Genomic DNA, 7,810 nt, shown 5'->3' with positions numbered 1-7,810 from the left:
GAATAAGGCTCTGTGGTTGTTTGAATGAAAATGTCCCCCATAGGCTCCAAGTTTTTGGACATTTTGTTCCCATTGGTGGCATTGTTTTGGGAGGTCTTTAAAGGTGTGATCCTGGAGGAAGCACATCACTAGGGGCCAGCTTAGAGAGTTCTTAAGCCTTGCTGGGTCTCAAGTTGCTCTCGTTTCCTGTGCCTGCTTGAAATTGTAGAGCCTAGCTTCTGATCTTCTTCCAGCAACCTCTATTGCCATGCTTCTCTGCCATGATCCACTCTTGCCCCATTGGAACCGTAAGCTCAAATAAACTCTCCCTTCTATCAATTGCTTTGGTCAGTGTGTCTATCACAGCAACAGAAAAGTGACTAATACAGCCTCATTACAAATAGCACTAAATTCTTGACCCATAAGAACTTTTACACAATGCTTATGAGTTAAAGGTATGTTTGGTGTCCTGTTCTCTGTTCTTTGTCCATAGTTCTCTGTTTCTTTGTCTTAATTGGTTTGTAAGTTAGCCCTCAGAAAACATCATTAATTGACTGAATATTAGAAAATGTAATGATCCTGGGGCTGGAGAAATGGCTCAATGGTTTAAAATATTTGCTGTTCTTCCAGAAGACCCAAGTTGGATTCCCAGCACCCACATGGCAGCTAACAACCATCTGTTACTCCAGTTCCAGGGGATCTGACACCCACTTCTGGCTTCTGTGGGGCATTCCACTCATGTGGTGCACTTACACACATACAGGCAAGATACTTATACACATAAAATAAAAATAAATAAAATATTTTTAAAAAGAAGCTATAATTATCTGTACAAATTGACTTTCTACTTAAATTGTGTTTAGTGAAATTCTTTGATAAAAGTTACATAAAATTTGCTCAAAAATTAACCAAAAATCATCCATCAAATAATGCTCATTTCTCAGAACCAGTGCTAGGTTTTAGATGTCACATTTATTTTTGAGTTGGGGTTAACAGTATCCCTAGGTCTCTGGATTATATGTATTCTTTTACAAATGACTTACTAAAATAGCTGTATAACTTTAAATTTTTGAGTGTCAGTCAAGGCTCTGACACTGCTAAAACTCATAGGTGGCATTCACAAACTTTATAATCTAAGTGGTTTCAGATTATTCTGAAATATCATGAGATGCTTTACAAAGTGCGTTTGTTGGAAAATAACTGAGATTTAGGGAATTCGAATTGCAAATACATATCCGGAGTGGGTAGGAACATTTCCATACAACCAAGTCCTCTATTTTTTTTCATCCAGAGTCCTCAGGGTTCATAGCTGAAGCCACGGGGCATTCATGTGCCGCTTATATGGATCCAGCCTCTGTTAGGGAAAATGTGATGGGGTTTTATCCTTCATGAGGACATAGTCTCAAAGGTAAAGTATCATGTGACCTTTCTAGTGTATTAATCACTACTTTTGAATTCAAATAGCAGAATTTAACTCACAGTAGCTTAAGAAAAAATTAAATGCATATCTGCAGCTACCGAGCAGATGGACTGGTTTCAGGAACAGGTAGATCCAGGCTATATAAAAATTCCAACTGGGATATGCTTTTGTATCTTCAGGTTTTACTTTCTGTTTTTTAAACTGATTCTCACAAAGGCTGTCTCTATTTAATGTCAAGGAAGATACCAGAAGCCCCAGGCATGCACTTTGCTGTTTTATGCCAAGTTTCCACTAAACCAGTCATGTTTGGAAAGAGAATTCTAGAGTTCTCTGACTCAGGCCATGCCTCTTCCTCACTATATATGGGAGACAAGGGGAAAGGTACCCAGCCCAAAAGCACACTAACTCAACAAAATAAGCATGGAGTGGGATATGGACTCTCTCCCCAAAAGCACACTAACTCAATAAAATAACCATGGAGTAGGATATGGATCCTCTCCCAAGTAGAGGTGGGCTGAAGGTACAGATTCCTCAATACTCTTTATTTTATTTTTTTTGTAGTTGCTATCCATTTCTAGAGCCAAGGTTGGTATTCAGAGATCTGCAGAAGATAAAAGTGTATTTAGATACTAACCTCTGTATCAGACTATTTCAGAATCCTGTGTTATATATTTGTTTACTCATCTATCCAATAAATGTCTCTTGAACATATACTGTATCCCAGGATCCATCCCTGAGCTGCAAGGATAAATCAATGAAGATAAAACAAAAAGAATCATATAATTTTTCTTGCTCTCATGCGGATAAAATTTTAACAGCCTTAGCATTCCAATATTTAAAGAATAGATGTCTAGTCATTCAGGAGGGCCTACTGAATTGGGAAATCAACTGGATTTTATGAGCACATTTAATGAGTAAACTGTGTGATTTGCAGCATACTAAAGTTTCAGGTCTGAAGTGTTGGAGACCATGCTGCCTGGCAGCCCTCCCTGCCCCCCAGGGCAAGCATCCTCTGGAGAACTTGCTGATCAGTCCTCCCTGCCCCCTAAGATAAGCAACCCTTCCGATGAGTTAAGATAAGTTTGAACAACCACCAATTTCCTTAGCCTGCAACCAGACCATGGCGCCAGGTCCCCTCATCCTAGGGACATTCATTAACCCATTGAGACAATACCTTCCCTCCATCTTCCCCAGGTAACTTCCCACTTCAGCCCGTATAAGAATCCCCGTGGAAAAATAAACTTTGGCAGCTTGATCAGAGTTCTTTGTCTTGCTGTCATTCTTCGTGTCTCTTGTCCCATCATTCCAGGTCCCTGGGAGTTCGAGTCTCCGTCTCCTGCCCTGTTGGCCAGGGCAACTTTCCTTTCTTTTTCCTGTGCACTAAAACGCTGATATTTGCTGTCACAACCCTCTATTCTTTGACTGGAGTGCATTTAGTCTTTGATCCATTGTTCTGATGTCCCGTACTCCACTGAGGTCTTCTACTACCCTATATACTATTTTTGACTTATAATATTGCAACATGCCTTTCAAAATGTTTTATGGTTCTTTTTTTGTGTTGTTTTTACCTTCAAACTGGGGAACATGGGTATAAGGTTGAGGATGCATCTCAGTGGAAGAGTACTTAAAAGGACATGGAAAGGGAGCAGGAGAGATGGCTCAGAAGTTAAGTGCACTGGCTGTGGAACCAGGCTCAGTTCCCAGCAGCCACACTGAAGTTAACAACTGTCTGTAACACTAGTTCCAGGGAGTCTGATGCCCTTTTCTGACCTCTGTGTGCATTGTATGACATGGGTGCAGTTACATACATTCAGACAAAACACTCATGCACATAAAATAAAGTAATAATAAAGTACTGTTTTAAAAATCATGTGCAAGGTCCTGGGTTGGAGTCCCCATGCTGCAAAATAAATAAATAGCATCAAACAACTCTTCCATACTTCCACCTACGTAGAAACACTTAAAATATTTAATATGACTGTAGCTCTTTTTATTGTGCCATCCTTGCAGTCAAACCTAGGGTCTCACATATATTTGACAACCATCAACACCTTTCCCACGATAATTTCTCTAATGTTGATGTACATAGTGGATAGGGAAAAATTATATATGATTAATAAAATAATTCAAGGCTAGAAATATCCAGTTGTTTTACATTCTTTTTAGCTAAGCTAATTAAAGTAGCAAATGAGTAATTATAAATGCTCTAGATCATATGCTTTTTTATGGCAAGTAGATAAGACATAGAAAAAACCATGGAAAACAGAAGAGTTTTGCAAAGCAAATAATTTTTTTTTCATATTAGATAAACAAGTTTTTGACTACCTTCTACCAAATAACATTATAGGGAAAAAAAATCACAAACCAGGAGCAAAAGTGAATGTATGTAAGTTTTCCTATGCCTGCAGTACCTTCAGAATAACAGATCCCCCCAGAACTGGAGTTACAGACTGTTATTAACTGCCATGTGGGCACTGGGAATCACACTTGGGTCCTCTGCAAGAACAGGCAGTGCCCTTAACCACTGAGTCATTTCTCCAGCCCTGTCACAAGCTTATTCTGAATTATCCATCTCTAGCCAATGTAATTCATTCATTACTCAAGTTAAATCTTATAATGAATTCATGGATTCAACTGAGAACTTTAAAGAGGTTGTTTCCTTCACTGAGCCCTGGGAAGAATTTACCCTTGGGTAGCTTGACTGTAATATCAAGCTTTATTTATTCACTACTAGTCACTAAAAATTGAAATGTATTTATTGCAGGTCAACATGAAAAATAATAACTTAACAAACTATGGTATTTTCAAGAAGTAAACACATTCTTTTGAAAAGTTTTAAAATCAAGATAAAGCGCAATGGTTATATGGCTCTTCTTTTAATCTCCCAATTTCTTTCCTTCCAATTTTGAAGAAAGAGGATGGTGAGGATTTTACAAGTTTTTATGCTTTTTTTGTCATATCTGAAAAGATGATAGGTGTCTGATCTTCATACTGACTTCTCAAGTTTTAGTTGCCTGATGTGGATGTAAATGACAGCTCTTCTAAAAGCAAGCAGATGTGGGTCTGACTGTTGAACTGCTCAGCGGGAGGCTGACATTTTAACATTAAAGTTCAGTGCATAAGAGTATTGTTCTAGCCACAACATACTGTCTAAATTACAAAATCCTGGCAATACGTTCCTGCCATTAAGCTGTATATCCCCCTATTTTCAAACTGGAAAGCTTTTATTAATTCATAAAAGGATTTTCTCAGCTGAGAGAAATTGGAATCTGGCAGAGCAAACAACACAAACAGGTCCCCATATTTCCCAGTTGAAAGATTTCATCACAGTCATTAGCATCTGAATTACTTTTGAAAAATCCCACCCATAGTTGATGACTACATATATTTTTAATGTGATACTGCAGATTCATATTTTCTTGCCTTTTCATCCAATTGTACTTTGTAGAAGAGTTCTCATTTATAATGTTCTAAGCATCCTCCAATGTTGTAATTTTTTTTCTCTTTTGGAAAGGTTACAAATAGTCACAAAAAGAGCATTGGCTGGAGAAATAAATGATATCTGGACCTGAAGCTGTTCAAATTGTGCCCACAAAGCTTTTTTGAGCCATGATGCCATAATGATTGCAACAAGGTAAGCCTGACATATGGCACTTTTTTGTGTGGTTAAGCCTTGATTGACTAGTACAGAAATAATAACAATAGAGTAAAAAAAGTCATCTTTCTATAACCTCTGGAGTTTTCTCAAAAATGAGTTCCTTCATATAATTCACCATGAGTCTCCACAATGTAACAAACTGTGCTTTTTTAAGAGCTCTCATACAATAAAGTGCAAAAGTAGAGCAATCCACATTCTGTGCTTCATAGATTTTCCCATACATGTACAGATTTAATCACCAAATAGAACATGTTCTCAGAGACACCCAGATGACTGTGTTCCCTCCACAATAGCTAGTTATATGTCTGATGTTCCTATCATGACTTCTGCCATCATCCCTGTGCTTTGTCTGTACTTGAGTTAATATAAATAGAGTAGTGCTTTTTCTATGTCCTTCTACAAGTATAATATTTTAGAAAAGTGTATTTTATGGCTAGTCAACCCAGTGGCGAATTCTCTTTAATTTTTGTGTAATAATATATTTTATAACTCTTTTGCTCTATGGATTCATTATGTTCACATACCATGAAATTCATCCTTCTAAATTGCTAATTCATAGGACTTTAGTATATTCTCAGAGGACTGAAACTCACTGCTTTCTAATTTTAAAATGCTTTTATCACTCCAAGAGTAAAAGCCAAACCATTTAACAATCAACCCCAATAACCTCTCTCTTCGGTCTCAAAAAGCCATTCCTACATTTTCTGTCTCTATGAATTTCCAGGTATTTCAATTAAATGGAATAATACAATATATAGCACAGTTAGCCATATACCTGTTGATGGGAGCCTGTTGATTCCAAGGTTGAATAAGGTTATGACCATTTTTGTACCTTGTAGTTTTTTTCATTCATACTAATTTCAAGATGTGTGAGCTAGGAATTTAGATAACTGGAAACTAGGGAGCATTTTTGCAAGTGGCTATACAATGTTTCAATATTTTCAGGAATGTGTGAGAACTCCAATTGTACTCAAAACTTTCTAGCCCTGAGTCTTGTTACTGATATTAATGTTGATCAAAACAGAGTTGTATACTAGGATCCCATCACAGTTTTAATGAAGTTTTGGATAATTATTAACATAAAATATAGATAATTTGTACAGGGGTGAATTTTTAATAATCACTTTTTAAATATTCATTCAAATATTTGATTATTTTAATTGCCTTCACATTGAGTGTGATATTGCTTATATAATTATGATGTAAAACATTGGAAGTCATATGTATTATTTATATCTTATTCCAATGATTCTAGCTTGTCTTTTCTTTCTAATGGTATTTTTTAGGAAGTTTAAGTTGATGATTGATGGCATTGAGATATATATTTGTTACAAAGAGGTTCATCTTTAAATTCCTAACCCAACTCTTTCGGCACCATACGATGATGAAGCCATTCTTTCCCAAGCTGAATTCCCTTGAGACTAATGTTGAAATACAACATATTTGCATACAGGGCCTCAGAACATCATTGAGCTATCTGTGCTCCCTTCTCCAACATCAACTTGTCTTATACTGACAAGCTTTCTAATAATGTTCACTTAAGATAATGAAATGCTCCCAATTTAGTTCTTCTCTAAAGCCACTTTTATTAATTACATTAGAACATAAAGTATCAGATGTCATGACATTTTCATACATAGTTTGTCTTGGTGGTTATCTGACATTCTGAAGGAAAAAAGATTAAATAGCATGCCAGTTCCTAAAATTAAAAAATATATATGCTGGGATTTTATTAGGATTTTTTTAGAATACATGAAGCTATTTTCAGAAAATTGAAATCTCAGCAATATTGAGTCATTCAGTCCCTGATCATGGCAAATCTATTCATTCAGGTATTATTAGTTTCTGTAACATTGTTAGTCAGGATTATCCAAAAATACAGAATCAATGCCTTCATAGAACCCAGGTTTCATATGTGTGTGTGTGTGTGTGTGTGTGTGTGTAACTATTCATGGACGAGGGTCTCTCTAAGCTGGAAGCCCAGGGCAGCAGGTGGTATAGTTCCATGACAAGACCCAAGGTCTGAAATGCAGGAGTGTCAAGTGTTTAAATCCTAGTCCAGTGTACCAGCTCAAGCAGCCAAATAGTGAGCGAATTCTCCATTCTTTTGTCTCTGCTTGTGTTCAGGCCTTCGTGGATTGGATGATACCCACTCATCCAGTAGGGAAATCTGCTTTATTCAATCTACTGATTCAATTGCTTATCTCATTCAGAAATACACTCGCAGATATGCTTTAAAACAAGCCTTAATTAAATTCCTAGGCATCCTCAAGTCCAGCAATGTTGATGCAAAAATTATAATCACCTATGGTTTATATTTTTATCATAAAGAAAGCTTATACATAATTTTATAAAGTAATTTTGTCTGATAAGCAGTCATTAACTAGGAGAAAATATTTAGAGTCACACACTAAGAAAAGTCTGAATTCTGAAGCACGAAGAATTATAAACACCTTAGAGCATTTAGTGAGCACATTTCCCTGTGACCTGGTTACAAGAATTTATATTTTAAAACTCATGAAACTATATACCAAAACATAGCATAATTTTATAAAGTAATTTTGTCTGATAAGCAGTCATTAACTAGGAGAAAATATTTAGAGTCACACACTAAGAAAAGTCTGAATTCTGAAGCACGAAGAATTATAAACACCTTAGAGCATTTAGTGAGCACATTTCCCTGTGACCTGGTTACAAGAATTTATATTTTAAAACTCATGAAACTATATACCAAAACATAGCATACTATTATT

Source organism: Nannospalax galili, unplaced genomic scaffold (assembly GCF_000622305.1).
Source record: "Nannospalax galili isolate Female #2095 unplaced genomic scaffold, S.galili_v1.0 scaffold154, whole genome shotgun sequence".
In the NCBI taxonomy this organism is placed as follows: Eukaryota; Metazoa; Chordata; class Mammalia; order Rodentia; family Spalacidae; genus Nannospalax; species Nannospalax galili.
This window is presented reverse-complemented; position numbering follows the sequence as displayed.